Genomic DNA, 17,798 nt, shown 5'->3' on the forward strand with positions numbered 1-17,798 from the left:
CATTATTAATGTGGTCCTATTGCACTAGTTGTGTGATTTCTCAGATTCCCTGTTCTACAAGTTCACTGACAGGTATTATGCACTTGGGTTTGCAGCAATGCCAAAGAGCTATAAAAGTTTCTAAATGCTGATTGACAATTTTTTTTTTTGAGACGGAGGCCCGCTGTGTCACCCAGCTGGAGTGCAGTGGCACGATCTTGGCTCACTACAACCTCCGCCTCCTGGGTTCAAGCGATTCTCCTGCCTCAGCCTCCTGAGTAGCTGGGACTACAGGTGCGTGCCACCATGCCTGGCTAATTTTTTGTATTTTTAGTAGAGATGGAGTTTCACCATATTGGCCAGACTGGTCTCAAACTCCTGACCTCATGATCCATTGCCTTGGCCTCCCAAAGTGCTGGGATTACAGACATAAGCCACTGCGCCCGGCCAACAATGTTTTCACTTAGCATATCACAGACAGATAAATAATTCATCATCCCACATGTGCAGCAGTGGTTTATACATCAAAACTTCATTAAAATCCTCTTTAATCATCTCTATCTCTCTTCCAAAAGTGCAACTCTCTCATCTTCTCTATCCCATAACCTATTCCTCTGATATGTGTTCCCTCTGGGCAAACCCAACTACCTTCTTAGTAAACACTTCCTTTTACCTTCAGCCATTCATAAGGTCTTCTACTCCCCCCAAGTCAGCAGTGCAAAAATCTCTTCCCCTGGACTTGCTGTTCTTAGAGTATCTATATATGTATGTGTGTGTATGTGTGTGTGTGTGTGTGTGTGCACGCACATGCATGTGTGTGTGTTGTGGGAGGGAGGTGGTTGATCACATGGTTTGAAGACTGCAATATAATTGTAAATACAAATATTTATAATTTAGTGTTTTGTTCTTGTAACAACAGTATATGATAGAGCAAAATTGAAAACTAACTGAGAATGCACTAGGAAATTGATAAATAAGAATATAACTTCCGGGAACAGTATTCAGGTATTAAAATAAATTAAAAGTACCTGGTAACAACTACAGTGATTGCCTTTGAGTGGGCATCTTTCTACTCTGCCTACATATTTATTTTTTTAAAAATAATGAGTACATAGTTCTTTTATATTTTTAAAAGTATTTTTAAATATAAGATGATTTAAAAGAACATAATTCAATACACATTTTTCAGTGTTTGCCATGTTCTATGGTCTCTGCCAAGGAAATCATAGACTAACAAAACTGTATCACTTACCTTTTGCAAAGGATGATACCAATGATTTTCAAAAAGCCCATTACAGAAGTTAAGAAAAACATTATCAGGATTCAAATAGAAAAATGAGCCAAAGATATAACCATAAATTCATTTAAAAAATAAAAATGTTGAAGTCCACAGGTAGGAAATCTTCAGTAAGCAAAAAATTCTAGCTAAAGCAACTTAGACATACCATTTTTTATCTCTAAATTATTGAAAATGTCAAGCAGTGATAAATAACACTTAATGCTGTGGAGATTCAGTGAGGCTGGTTCCCCCAAAGACTGCAGGTGGCAGTGTAAACTAGAACAAATGTTTACATTTCAGGACGTCTTCAGAGTTCCACAAATATTTATTAAATGTCCATTCATTCTTTCGTGGTGGAATGGAATTCACACTCAGCACAATCCACCATTAATTTAGAGGTAACCTGTTTGCCAGTTAGCTGCAAGTTGATTTTCTGTATTCCGTAATGCTTCTAGTCATACACTTCATACTGTTTTGAAATGATGCAATTTGAAATGATGTCAGGAAAATTCAGCATCTTTCATTTCCTCTACTTATCAGCAAATCTATGACAGGTATAGAGGTGGTAAGAAACCTGCCAAAAATGCTCCACCATAATCTAGGGGACCAGGCATGTACATGGTGATGAAAGTTGTCAATTAAACATTGCCCAATATCCTTCTCTGGAATTCTTGCCTAACAGGAAACCCCCAGTTTCTGCGAAGAAATTAAAAGTAGCGATAGAGGCATCTTTCAGCCAAAACATTTAAGAAAGTCATTTATGGAATTCTCACTACCCTCCTGGAAGTCAAAATGAAAGGCAATGTATTTTATACATAACTTTGTAAAGTCTGCCCTCTATCATTCCTCATAGTAAATGCAGCCAGTATCCAGATTTATTCTGTTTCAGATGAGATGAGATCCTAAATATTTTTATCTACACTTTACTGGGCAACTTCAATATGCCAGGCAACTAGTAGATGTATAAATGTTTGATCCCAGTTTAATACTTACTACAGCTCCACGAGGCAAGTAAAATGCCCTTATTCCTATTTCACATCTAAGGACGCATGCTCAGGGAGGCTAAGTAACTGTGTCAAGGACACACAGCTGATAAGTCAAAGCTCCTGGATTGTAACCTGGTCTGTCCAGTGATAAAGCTCATATAGTCTTTATTCCATGTCACATTGGCTCCAATTTGCTTCTATTCTGACACTTTAAAATGTAGATATAGCCATATATTTATTGACACTCATTATCATTTCAGAAAGCCACACAGACACCTAGTCAAACATAAAATTTGTCAGAACACATATGAAAGAAAAGACAACCATTCAAATACTAACTCAAGGAAGCCTTCAGACTTTGTAAACGTGCTTTTTTGTTGCATATAATTCTTCCTGGTTAAATGCGCATTCAGGCCACAGCAGCTCAGTGATCTCGGTAAGATGCATCTCCGAGCTGTGCCATTTCTGGATATCGTCTGGCTTCATGGGGTATGAATGTTTAAACACTGGCTACTGGTATTGCCGTAGGAACTCAGCAGAGCTCTTTTGAAATCTTCAGCTGAACCACTTAGACCAAGCAAACAACTCACCTCCAGGCAGTGTGTTCCCAGCACCTATCAGATTGTCAGAGAACTGGAGGAGTCTGACAGAACAATTTCCAGGGTCATTGGTCTACATATGAGGCAGCGGGCTAATTGTTTGACTGATGTGCTCATGCTACTGGGAAACCAGTGGGTTCCCTACATGAGTCACTTCCAAACACCCTTGGCTGCCAAAGGAGAGCAGGTTTGGTCTCCTCAAAATGGAGGACGTGAAAGAAGGGCAAGGGCAGCTTCTACAAGATTCAGGAATGCTGAGGTTCCCACGTGGTGTCAGTTCAAATGGCAGGGGCGTGGGTTATATGTGTCTTTCTTCAACTAGTAAATGAAGACATTTTCTCATCTTGGGGACTTGGTTGCTATGTATTTGAAACATTTCACCATAGAAACAATGTTAGGTCCAGCCAATCCATAAAATTCATTCATCATTGAATGCCATTCTTCACTCATGTATCTAAACAATCATGTTGTGATGATGGAAATAAATGTAAAAATATTTCTGGGGAAAAACCACTCCAGATTCCAACCTAGACCTTAGGAGCATATAGTCCTTCTTGTGGTGAAACCAGGAGATTCTTTTGTGTCATAGGCTCCTCCCCCACCCCCCAACCCCTTCACTCACACACATCTGCTGGGCAGGGACAGCAGGACTTCTCCAGCTCCAAGTCACTGCTGGAGCTCCCTTGGCTTGGGGTGGAGGCAGCAGTATGGGAGCAGGAGGGTGGGGAGTAGGGAACAGGTGGGGGATTGAGAACAGGCACTGAGGACCCATGGGCCAGGCCTTTTGACAGTATGACCCTCAATAGAGCAAATTCTATGTCTAGGTCGCTATCTGATCCCTCTTTTTCTTTTCTACCTCTGGTTTTAAATCTGGCCCAGTCTCCAGGCCCAGCCAAACCTAGTAAGCAAGAAGGCTATAGGTTGAGTTGTTTAGGGACTGTGATGGTTATTACTGAGTGTCAACTTGATTGGATTGATGAATACAAAGTACTGATCCTAGGTGTGTCTGTGAGGTTATTGCCAAAGGAGATTAACATTTGAGTCAGTGGGCTGGGAAAGGCAGACCCACCCTTAATCTGGTTAGGCACAATCTAATCAGCTGCCAGAGTGGCTAGAATATAAGCAAGCAGAAAAATCTGAAAAGAGAGACTGGCCTAGCCTCCCAGCCTACATCTTTCTCCTATGCTGGATGCTTCCTACCCTCAAACATCGGACTCCAAGTTCTTCAGTTTGGGGACTAAAACTGGCTTTCATTGCTCCTCAGCCTATAGACAGCCTATTGTGGGACCTTGTGATCATGTGAGTTAAAACTTAATAAACATATGTATATATATTCCATTAGTTCTGTCCCTCTAGAGAACCCTGAGTAGTACAGGAAAGAACAGATGTTATGCTCATCCAACAGGTTAAATAAACAGAGATTAGGGAAGAAATTATTTATAAGGGTTAATGGAAACCAGAAGGCATGGTGACACACCTGGGGCTAACAAGAAAAAGAAGCCATTACCACCCTTAGGCCTGAAGGAACAAAAGAAGGGAGAGGTTACCAGAACCCAAGGAGAATAGCTGCAAGAGATGGACATTGGAATGGAGCTGTGGCCATCAGTCAAAGGAGACAGCACATACATTACGTGGTGAAGGAGATTCAGGAAAATAAACAACCTGCCCCTATTCTCCTCCTCCTGGCCTCTGATTTCTTGTCTGTGCCTTCCATTGGCCAAACCTAACCAGAAGGCAGAGGGCAAAGGAACCATTTGATACAGTCCTCAAAGAGCCCAGAGCAGGTGGAGATGGGTTTAAAGCAGATCCTCAGGGCCATGTGAAAAATTTATTAGAGGATGGGAGGGCAGTCCTGCATAGTAAGATATAGAGAAACAATTACAATATGTATTTATTTCAGGAAGACATATCCCAAAAGAAAAGAGAAAAGAAGTATAGAAAGTTGCTGGGCTGCACATGACCTGTCCTTCTCCCCAACTTATCAGCCAGAAAATCAACTCCCTCTCTTTGCTGAAGGAGGAATAAATGAGCGGGACTGAGAAAGCCAGGTATGCTACTCTAGTAGATATTCTTCCCATGCAGAACCATGAACAAAGAGAAAGAAGGTTCTTCTCCAAGACCCACTGATATGGTTTGGATGTTTGTCTCCTCCAAATCTCATGTTGAGAGGTATTCTCCAATGTTGGAGGTGGGACCTGGTGTTCATATGAGATCTGGTTGTTTAAAGGAGTGTAAACTTCCCCCTTTCTCTCTCTCATGCCTGTTCTTACCATGTGACATGCCTGCTACTGCTGTGCCTTCCACCATGATTGTAAGCTCCTGAAGACCTCACAAAAGCCAAGCAGATGCTGGCACCATGCTTTCTGTACAGCTTGCAGAACCATGAACCAATTAAACCTCTTTTCTTTATAAGTAACCCAGTCTCAGGTATTCCTTTATAGTAACACAAATGGACTAACACAGAAAATTGGTACTGAGGAGTAGGGCGTTACTATAAAGATAACTGAAAATGTGGAAGTAGCTTTGGAACTGGGTAACAGGCAGATGTTAGAAGACTTTGGAGGGCTTAGAAGAAAACAGGAAGGTGAGGGAAAGTTTGGAACTTCTTAGAGACTAGTTAAATGGTTGTGGCCAAAATGCTGATAGAGATATGGACAGTGAAGTCCAGACTGACAAGGTCTCAGATGGAAATGAGGAACTTATTGGGAGCTGGAGTAAATATTACCCATGTTACATCATAGCAAAGAACTTGGCTGCATTATGTTCATGTCCTAGGGATCTGTGGAAGTTTGAACTTAAGACGACTTCTGGTATCTAGTGGAAAAAATTTCTAAGCAGTGTTCAAAATGGGACCTGGCTGCTTCTAACAACCTATGATGAGATGTGGGAGCAAGACAATGACCTAAAGTTGGAACATATTTAATTTCTAATTTAAATTTTCTAACTTTCATTACGATGTCATATTTAAACAATTATTTATTTGGAAGGGTATCTCTAAACATTTGGGGATTTTTTTTTAGAGTTATCTTCTAGTTTCTTTTATTGTTGTTTATTTCTGACTGACTTCCACTGTGGCTGGAAAACATACCCTATTATTTTAATCCTTAGAAATGTGTTGAGATTTGCTTTATGGATCAATAAATGATGAATTTTGATAACTGCCCCTTGTGTATTTGAAAACATGTATTCTGTAGTTGTTGGATGCAGCATCCCACTGCACTTAAGTCAGATGCTATTTATGTTAAGTTGTACATTGTATTGCTCAAACTTTCAATATCTTTACTGACATTTTCTGTCTCTTCATCAATATAATTATTGGGTACCAATCTCATTATGATTACAGATTTTTCTGGTTTTACATTTAGTTTTAATCAATTTTTGCTTAATATTATTTGTATATGTTATTAGGTACACACATTATTTTTAACTCTCTCACATCCTCTTATGCTATTGTTATCATGTATTTTTAATTCTACTAAATTTTCTAACTTTATAAGAAATTATTATTTTAGGTAGTATACATTCAGCTTCATTAAACATTTATCTTTTATGTTGCTCTTTATTTCTGCATTTACAGATTTTGAGGATTCTTTTTCATGTATCTCAACAACTGTCTTTTAAATTTTTTATTGTGGGTCTGCTGGTGATAAATTCTTTGTTGGTTTTTTCTTTCTTTTCTGTTTTAATTTTTTTCATCCATAAAGTTTTAATTTACCTATACTTTCTAGAGAATATTTTTGCTGGGTATATAATTAAAAGTTGGTAATTATTTTCTTGCAATACTTTAAAGGAATCACTGCATTCATTGCCTCTTTTGCTCTCATAATTTATTTTTATGTCTGCTGTTGATCTCATTGCTTCTCTAAAGGTAATATGTTTTAATTTGTCTGGGTGCTTTAAATTTTTTTTTAGCGGTTTTCACTCGCCTTTTTTGGTAACACTTCTTAGCAGTTTTTACATACCTTCTTTGGTAATAATTCTGTAGATTGGTGTTTTTCTTCAGTTTTTTGAAAATTTTTGGCCATTATCTCTTCAGATATTGCTTCTGATATATTGTCTCCTCATTTATGGGACTCCAGTTACACATATCCTATATTTATTGACCATGTTTTGTATGTCTGTTATGCTCTTTTATATGTTTTCTATCTTTTTCTTCTCCCCACACTTCCTTCGTCTGGTTAGTTTCCACTGAGTATTCTCCCTTCAGTTGTGTCTAATATGCCATTCAAGCATCTACTGATAATTTTACACTAGCTTTCTGTCACACAATCTTCATTTGATTTTTTTAAATAGATTCCGGTGTTCTGGTAAAATTCTCCATATTGTCATTTATTTCACTGAACTTATTCATCACAATCATTTAAATCTGTGTCTAAAAATTTATGTGCCCATAACACTTGTGGGTCTGTTTCTGTTGTCTATATTTTTCTCTTGATTTGAAGTAGTTTGGTATTATTTTCTAACATATCTGAAACTTTTTGGTTAAATGGTAGACATTATGTACTAAAAGCTTTAGAGGGCTGGGCGCAGTGGCTCATGCCTGTAATCCCAGCACTTTGGGAGGCCAAAGTGGGTGGATCACAAGGTCAGGAGATCAAGACCATCCTGGCTAACATGGTGAAACCCCATCTCTAATAAAAATACAAGAAATTAGCCAGGCGTGCTGGTGGGTGCCTGTAGTCCCAGCTACTTGGGAGGCTGAGGCAGGAGAATGGTGTGAACCTGGAAGGTGGAGCTTGCAGTGAGCCGAGATTGTGCCACTGCACTCCAGCCTGGGCAACAGAGCAAGACTCCATCAGAAAAAAAAAAAAAAAAAAAAAGCTTTAGAGATAATTTGAGGCTCCCAATTACCCTCACTTTCTTCAGAGAGAATTAAAGTTTTACTTCTGGCAGGTAGTTTGAGTAGGAGTATGGCTTGTCAGTTTTCTATTAGCCATAACTCTTGAGTTATGGTAACTTCTGGCATCTCTGATAAATGTTTGATGTGTTTCCAGGCTTGCTTTCATTCTTTCTTTCTTTTTTTGGTTGGTTTCTTTTGAACTCTAATGTGTATCTTTCCAGAATCCTCAGATATCTGAGAGTGCTACTCAGCTTCTCAGACCCTTACCCCAGATTTCTCAGCATCTTGATCATTCACTGCTTACAAATGAGCAAATTATTCAAGTGGGAAATATCAAGCTCACTTTACAGCACTCTACTTAGACATTTTAGTCTCCAAAATCTTGGCTGCCTTTGTAGCTTATCTCTCTGATTTCTTCAAATAGATATTTTTTTAAAAATCAGTTCTTAAGCTGTTTTGGGAAATAAGTTCTGATACAAGTGGTGAGTCATAATCAGAAGCAGAAGTAACCTGGGGAGATTAAAGTTTTAAAAAATATTTGGGCCCCATGCCCATATATTCTGACTTAATTGGTCTGGAGTGGAGCCCAAGCACTGATATTTTTAAAAGGCTCCCCAGTGATTCTAATGTGCAAACAAGATTGAGAACCACTGGTCCAAAAAAATTACAAACTGATGGCCATCACCAAATATCTTCTTGGACAGAGGCATGTTAGATCTACAGAGTGTTAAAAAAATTTAAAAACTATTTTCCAATATTTAAAAGTTGGAAGATTTTACAAAAAATCTAGATGGCTTGTTTCTCTTATATACTATAACTAGAAGCTTTGGGAACATTGGCTCCATTTTCTCATAAAGAGCTGTGCTGAATGGTAGCTTTTTCCGTTAGACACGGCATGCAGTTTCCAGTTTGCCACATCCTCATGAATCCCTTTTGTCTTATTCCTTATTGGCTTCACTCGTTTACATTACTGGCCTGGTCTTGTAGTGAAGGGCTAGAACTTAATCACTGTTCTGTATCCTTTACCCTGATTTATTTTTCTTTGTAGCATTTATAACTAGCTGACATTATATTATAAATGTGTCTGTTTGTGTTCTCTAGAGAATGTTCTATGAAGGCAGGGACTTTGTTTTGTTCACTGTTGAGTCCCCAGCATTTAGAACATCTCCTGGCACATAATAGACTTGGAAGCAATGTTTGTTAAATAAAGAATCACACAAATGTGAGGTTTTGGTCCTTGGTCTAGGGATAGAAGCATAAACACTATGATGGAAAACTGGCTTTCTTGAAGTGGGTGTGTTAGTCTATTTGTGTTGCTTTAAAAGAATACCTGAGACTGAGTAATTTACAAAGGAAAGAGGTTTAATTGGCTCACTGTGCTCCCTGCTGTGAAGGGAGCATGGCACCAGCATCCGTTCAGCTTCTGGTGAGGCCTCAGAGAGCTTACAATCATGGTGGAAGACAAAACAAGAGTAGGCATGTCACATGGCAAGAGAGGGAGTGAGGGAGAAAGAGGAGAAGGTGCCACACTTTTTTAAACAACCAGATCACATGTGAACTCAGAATGAGAGCTCACTTGCTACTGTGAGGAGGACACCAAGACATTCATGAGGGATCCACCCACCATGACAGAAACGACTCCCACCAGGCCCCCACCTCCAACATTGGAGATCACATTTCAACATGAGATTTGGAGAGGACAAACATCCAAACCATATCATTCTACCCCTGCTCCCTAAATCTCATGTCCTCCTATTGCAAAATACACTCATCCCTTCCCAATAGTTCCTGAAAGTCTCAACTCATTTAAGCATCAACTCAAATATTTCAAAGTCTCATTTGGAACTCAAGGCATGTTCCTTCTATCTAATAACCTACAAGGTCAAAAACGAGTTGTTTACCTCCCAGATACAATGGTGGTACAGGCACTGGGTAAACATTCCCATTCAAAAAGGGAAAAGTAGGCCAAAACAAAGGAGCAAAAGGGCCCCTGCAAGTCTGAAACCCAGTGGGGCAATCATTAAATCTTAAAGCTCCAAAATAATGTCCTTTGATTCAATGTCCCACATCCTAGGCATACTGCTGGAAGAGGTGGGCTCCCAAGGCCTTGGGCAGCTTTGCCTCTGTGGATTTGCAGGGTGAAGGCCCTGTGGCTACTTTCACAGGTTGGGGTTTAGTGCCTGTAATTTTTCCATGCTAAGGTTGCAAGCTGCTGGTGGTCCTACCATTCTCAGATCTGGAGGGCAGCAGCCCCCTTTCCACAGCTCCAGTAGGCAGTGCTCTAGTAGGAACTCTGTGTAGGGGCTCCAATCCTACCTTTCTTCTCTGCACTGCCCTGGTAGAGTATCTCTGTGGGGGCTCCACCCCTGCAGCAGTCTTTCTCATATATTCTCTGAAATCTAGTTGGAAGCTGCCAAGCCTCCTTCACTCTTACATTCGGCACACTTGCAGGCTTAACACCACGTATAAGCCACCAAGACTTATGGCTTGCACTTTTTGGAGCAGCAGCCCAAGCTATACCTTGGCCACTCTGAGCAATGGCTGGAACTGAAACAGTGAGGATGTGGAGAACAGTGTCCTGAGGCTGCACAGGGTAGCAAGGCCCTGGGCTTGGACCCCAAAACCATTCTTTCCTCCCAGGCCTCTGGGCTTGTGATGGGAGGGGCTGCCTCAAAGATCTCTGAAATGTGTTTGAGACCTTTTTCCCATTGGATATTAACACTTAGCTCTCTTTCAGTCATGGTAAGCTGTCTAGCAAGTGGTTGCTCCATATCCTGCTTGGATTCTTTCTCTACCACAGGGCCACACTGCAAATTTTCCAAACTTTTATGCTCTGCTTCCCTTTTAAATACATAAAAAAAATTAATCTCAAATAGTTACAAGAGTGGCAAATTAAACTCAATAAAGCTCAGGTCATAAGCAGTGTCTCACACCTATAATCCTAGCACTTTGGGAAACCAAGGTGGGAGGATCACTTGAGGCCAGGAGTTCAAGACCAGCCTGGGCAACATGGCAAGACCCTATCTCTACAAACAAAATTAAAAATTAGCCAGGCATGGTGGCATGCACCTCTTGTCCCAGCTACCAAAGTGGCTGAGGCTGGAGGATTGCTAGAGCCCAGGAATTAGAGGCTATCGTGAGCTATGATCACACCATTGTACTCCAGCCTGAATGACAGAGTGAGACTCTGTCTGTAAAAAAGAAAAAGAAAGAAAAAAGAAATAATAAACTCAGTGAAGTTCAATGAACTCAAATTAAACTTAAATTAAGATCATTAAAGAAGGTAAAAAATAAGATAAAAACAGATATTGATAAAATAGAAAAATAAATATTTCACAGAGAAAACCAACAAAGGCAGAAATCTGTTCTTTGAAAGAATAATTAAATTGATATACCTCTAGCAAGAGTGATTTTTTAAAAAGGAAGACACTACTTGCTGATACCATAAATTTAAAAACTGGTAGATTATTTTAGATCCTGGAGGCATTATAAAAATAAATACATACTATAAACAACTTTGTCACTAAATTTGAAAATTTTAGATAAAATAAAATCCTAGAGAACTTTATTTATGTGTACTCACAGTGCACATAGTGGCTTCTGTTATCCATATCAAATCCTGACTTCTCTATTGATCTTGTATCTAGCCTTTCAAAAGCAACAACAAAAAAGAAAATTAAAATAACCCTATATATTTTTGCAAATTAAGTCAGTAATTAAAAACCTCCTTGTAAACAGAACTCCAGCACAGATAGTTTCACCTTTATAGAAAAAATTGTCAATCTTTATATAAACTTTCCAGAACATAGAGGCAGAGAAAACATTTTCCAACCTTTTTCATGAGATTGGCATAATCTTGATACTAAAATATAAGTGGAAAAATAATAAGAAAAAAATTACATGCCAATATCTTTCATAAACATAAATGTAAAATTCCTAAAGAAAAGATTAGCAAGTTGAATTCAGAAGATAATACATCAAAATCAAGTTGTGTTTACAACGTTTTTTAACACTTGAAATCAATCAATATTATTCAGCCAACTAACAATAAAAGAGAAAAATAATGTTATCTTAATATGTGCATAATTACATTCAGAAAAAGCATTTCATAAAATTCAACATTCATTCTTGGCAAACTAAGAATAGAAGGTATCTTCCTTAATCTGAAAAAAGGATATCTATAAAACAACATATAGGAAACACCATACTTAGGAGTAAAATGTTTAAATCTTCTCCTTTGAAATTTAGAACAAGTCCAGCATGCAACTTCTATTAAAAATTGTACTGGAAGTACTAACCAGTGCAATAAGGAAAAAACAAAAACAAAAACAAAAAAGAGAAATAAAGCGTATAAGCATAGGAAAGGAAGAAATAAAACAGTCATTCTATGCAGACAACATGACTGTGTAGGAAAAACAGAATCTCCCTACAGGTAACCTATGAGAATTCATAAGTTAATTTGGCAACATTGCTGGATCAACAGAGAAGTCAGGGTTCAGTAGTGAAAACTGAAGCCACTACGTGCACTCTGAGTACAAAGAGGTAATATATATTTAGGAGCTTGCTCACTCTTTGAGGAGCTGGAGGAATAAAAGTTAAAGAAGTTGTTATCATAGGTCAGAAGGGCTGCAACCAAAGATCAGAATGGTGGCACCAAGATTACAGCCTAAGACATCAAAGCAGGCAGATGCTTATTGAAAGACCTTACTGGAAGGTGTTAAATCTCTGAGACATTACTGAAAGGTGTTAAATCTCTGAGAAGTTTACACCAACTGCTTTAGTCTGCATTAATGAAATGAGTTGTCAAAAAATTTCCTGAAGCGACTGTGAACCGTGGGCCAATATGTTTGGCGCAAGTGCCTCTAAAAGATAATGTCTTACTCTTTATTTCTACCTTCCAAAGCAAGTGCAACTTCCTTTCATTGGCATCCAGAACTATACAGGTGAGGAGAAATGGAAGGTGGTGTGGTGCCAATTTATTAATAGACAAACATAGCCAATGTTTTAAAAATTCCATTGTACTTACCCATATGAGAAGCAAATGGAAAATTAAATTTTTTAATGATTATAACAAAAAAACTAAGCAAGAAGAAATAAACTTAATAAAGATGTGCAATACTTATGCACATAAAACTACAAAACCATATTGCAAGAAATTAAAGAAGCCTAAATAAATGGAGGAATAAACTAAGTCCATGGAATAAAAGATACAATATGATAATGTGTTAATTCCCTCACATTGCTCTATACAAACAGTACAACACCAGTCAAAATCTAAGCAACATAAAATTTGAAATTTACAGATTCAAAAATGTATCTGAAATGCAAAGAACCAAGAAGAATCAAGGATATCTCAAAAAAATAAAAAACAAAATTGACCTACTCACCCAGATTTCAAGACTGCTTTGTAAAGCCACAGCATTCAATGTGGTATTGGCACAAGAATATGGAAGTAGATCAATAGAGCAAAACAGAGATTTCAGAAACAGACCTGCAAACATGTGAACAGTTGAGTTATGACAAAGTATAGTGGAGAAAGGATTGTCTTTTCAATAAATCATGTTATTGTTTGTATCCCAATACTGAAAAGCAAGTAAATTGATTCCAACCACATGTCATGTACAAAAAAGAAAATATATCAAAAAAGGTAGATTTTAAATCTAAATGCAAAACCTTCAAGAAGATAACATAGGGTATCGTTATGACCTTGGAATAGGCATTTTTTTTTTTTGAGATGAAGTCTCACTCTGTTGCCCAAGCTGGAGTGAAGTGGTGCTCACTCACTGCAACCTCCACTTCCTGGGTTCAAGCGATTCTCCTGCCTCAGCCTCCTAAGTAGCTGGGACTACAGGCACGCACCACCATGCCTGGCTAATTTTTGCATTTTTAATAGAGGCGGGGTTTCAATATGTTGGCCAGGATGGTCTCGAACTCCTGACCTCGTGATCTGCCCACCTTGGCCTCCCAAAGTGCTGGGATTACAGGCATGAGCCACCACACCCAGCCAGCAATTTTTAAAAATAATGAATTGTTTTGTATTCTTAAATGGTACATGAAATGTACTAATCATAAGGGAAAAGATTAATAGATGGACTACCTTAAAATTAAGAATTTTTATTTATCAAAAACCTTATTAGGAGGGAGAAAAGGCAAGCCACAAAGTTGGAGAAGGTGTGGTTAATGGTTTAATGGTCACAAACTCCTATCCCAGTATGCAGGCCTTTTGTAATGAGATGTTGCCTTTCCTCTCATACAGAGACAGAGCCTAGTTCTCCATCAGTGAACCTTCAAATCAAATGCAGCTAGATGAGTAAACTCAGGCAAAACAAGCTGAGCAATCACCATTCAACTCACAAAATTACACAAAAATTGATAAATTGCTTTATCAATGCTTTGTCTTTGTTATTAATTGTTACTAATCCATTACCACTTAGTTTTGGGGTATTTTGTTACACAGCATCACATAACTGAGCTAGAACCCTTACAGTAAGAAAAACATAGGCAAAACACTTGAATAAGTACTTCCCAAAAGCAGTATACAAATGGCAAATAAGCAAAGAAAAATATTTTGAACTTCATTAGTCATCAAAGGAATGCATTAAAAAACCATAATAAAATAAAAGTAAACATTCTCAGAATGGCTAAAATCAAAAAGAGTAACAGCGTATCAAGCGTTGGCAAGGATAGAGAACTCTCATACACCGTGGGTTAGGCTATAAATTGGTACAAACACTGTCATAACTATTTTGCAAGAACTAATGTAGCTGAACATTCAAAACACCTATGTCCCGGCAATTTCACTCTTACACATATACCCAACAGAAATGTGAACACATATTAACTAAAAGTCACATACAAGAATGTTCATGAAAAATAGGTCAAAGATCTGTATGTAAGAGCTAAAAGTATAAATTTTTAGAAGAAAATACAAGCATAAATCTCTGTAACCTTGGAGTAAGCAATGGTTTCTTACATATGACACCTAAAGCACAAGCAACGAAAGAAAAAAGATAAATTGTACTTTATCAACATTTAAAATTTTAGTGCTTCTCCCCCCGCCCCCCAAAAAATGGTAAATTAGAGGCTTTCAGCATGCCTCAGCCATTTGGAAATAGCAAGATAGTGCATAAAGATAGACTCTGTGAGCTTTAATTCAAGAAGAAAAATGAGAATCCACCAGAATCGTGAAGGACACTCTATATTCCAGGAAGAAGAATGCAGGCAAATGGCACCCATCATGGATGGTATCTGGATGACAAAAGTGAGTGAATTCCCAGTACACGAGAAAGGCAGAGAACCTCTCTCTTTGACTTACCTTTCCACTGGGGATCTGAGCAACCCAAGCCCAGAGAGAACACTTTGTTTCTCTCAAGCTCTGGAGCTAACTTGAGGAGTGGCTTGGAGGCACTGAGAGGGAAAGATACAGGGAAAAGCTGCAGGCATTTTCCCAGACCCAGAACCACGAGCAGCACACCATTTTTAATCCAGGCACATAGAAAGTCAGCCATTCTTTGGTGACCCAGCAGCATGGCCATGCAGGCATTTTCGTTCAGGCTAGAGATTGGAGTGCCTGCTCTGGAGCAGGATAAGGGCCTCCACAGTCAGAACAGTGGAAAGCGCCTCAGTAGTAGGCACTGGAATTGTGTTCTCCCCTGATGCAGGCCTGTGGTGGGAGGAAAGCTGCTACCGCTGCAGTTTCTCCTGATGAGAATACTTGAAGCCAGGACCAGCTTGAGAACCTGGAACTGGTCTGCATGTGTCATTACTGGGTGCCCCAATATGCTCCCCTGAGATCATGCTATAGCAGGGCCCTCTCTGCTCCATGCCTAGGCAGAATTCCAGGCATTCAGAGCACCTGCTTGCCTGGATGAGTGGCCTGAGCCACTCTAGTCTTTATGGACATAGGCTGTGGTGCAGTGGGGCCCTCTCTGCTCCACACCCAGCCAGATCTCCAGGCATGTAGTGCACCCACTCTCCTGGTTTAGGGGTTTAGGCCACCTCCTCTCCTCATGCAGAGAATGTGGGGCCGAGGAGGACTCTCAACTCCACACCTAGGCACATCTCTGAGTGCTTGGTGGCCACTCACTGGATTCTCCCTGAGTGCTAGTGCTTGTGTCTGCTGTCAGGGGACCTAATAGGCAGGCCTACCTGGCTCAGCCCTCCCTATTTTCCCCCCAACAGTCTCAGGGCTGAATAGGAACTTCAAACCACTGTGCACTCCATGGATCTGCCCATTGCCTGAGGCAAAAAAGAGCTTCTTCCAGTAAAAAAAAAAGATCAAATATATACCCAGCTGCATTAGTCACAGCTGGCACTCACCCATAAGAACCATCTACTGGCTTATAGGCCAAAATGCACAGCCCAATATAAAGCCTGCCAACAGAGGTGCGTAGAGCTACAGAAGCAAAGCCAAAATACCCTACCTAGAAATCTCTGTAGTTACACTCACTAGGGAGGAGGAGAAAGGGAAAGAAGAAAAAAACAATAATATTATAGAGAGAGAAAGAAAAAGGATAAACTCTACCCACATAAAAATAATTACAAAAATTTGAAGTGCCAACATCTCCAAACGAGAAGAAACTAGAATTCTGGCACCATGAAAAATCTGAATGCAGCGACACCACCAAAGGGTCACGCTAGCTCTCCAGCAATAAGGGAAACTAAGAAATGACAACGAATTCAAAACATGGATTACAAAGAAGCTGAATGAGTTCCAAGACAAGGTTGAAAATCAGCACAAAGAAACTTCTAAATCAACCCATGAAATGAAAGGGAGATAGAAATCTTAAAAAGAAATCAATCAGAGCTACTGGAATTGAAAAACTCACTTAAGGAATTTCAAAATACAACTGAAAGCTTTATCAATAGACTAGACCAAGCAGAAGAAAAAATTTCAGAGCTTGAAATTCTTCTAATTCTAATCCCATATTTCTTGAAGACTTTTGCTCGTTTCCTAAATTCTGTTTTCTTTATTTTTGTTTAACTGGGTTAGGTCTCAAAAAAAAAAAGAAAAGAAAAGAAAAGAAATTTCAGCCAAGAATTTTATATCCTGCCAAACTAAGCTTCTTATGAAGCAAAGGAAAAATAAAATATTTTCCAGACAAGCATGCACTAAGGAAATTTGTTACCACTAGAACAACCTTACAAAAAATCCTTCAGGGAGTTCTAATCATGGAAATGAAAGAAGGATACCTGCTATCAAAAAAATACAGTTAAGTACATACCCCACAGACCCTATAAAGTCACCACATAGTATAAACTACAAAGTAACCACTTAACAACTTGATGATAGGATCAAAACCTTGCATATCAATATTAACCTTGAATGTAGATGCTCTGAACACCCCCACTTAAAAGGCACAGAGTGGCAAGTTGAATTTAGAAAACAAGATCCATCTGTCTGCTGTACTGAGGAGACTCACTTCACATGTAAAGACGCACATAGGCTTAAAGTAAAGGGTTGGAGAAAGATTTGTCATGCAAATGAAAAACCAAAAAGATCAGGGGTTTCTATTCTTATATCAGATAAAACAGACTTTAAACCAACAACAGTAAAAAAGTACTAAGAAGGGCACTACATAATGATAATTCGACAAGAAGACTTTACTAAATATATATGCACCCAAATATATATGAATCTTGGAGCACTCAGATTCATAAAACAAGTACTTGTGGACCTATGAAAAGACTTAGTTGCATAATAATAGTGGTAGACATCAACACCCCACTGACAGTGTTAGATCATTGAGACAGAAAACTAACAAATAAAATCTGGACTTAAATTCAACACTTGACCAATTGGACCTGATAGACATCTATAGAATATTCCACCCACCAACCGCAGAATATACATTCTTTGCATCTGCACATGGAACATACTCCAAGATTGACCACACACTTGGCCATAAAGCAAATCTCAACAAATTAAAACAAATCAAAATTATACCAACCATACTCTCAGACCACAATGGAATAAAAATAGAAGTCAACAGCAAGAAGATCTCTTCAAGACCACAAAATTACATGGAAATTAAACAACTTGTTGCTGAATGTCTTTTGGTTAAACAACAAAATTAAGGCAGAAATGAAAACATTCTTTGCAATAAATGAAAACA

The sequence above is a fragment of the Nomascus leucogenys genome, chromosome 15 (assembly GCF_006542625.1).
Source record: "Nomascus leucogenys isolate Asia chromosome 15, Asia_NLE_v1, whole genome shotgun sequence".
Taxonomy (NCBI): Eukaryota; Metazoa; Chordata; class Mammalia; order Primates; family Hylobatidae; genus Nomascus; species Nomascus leucogenys.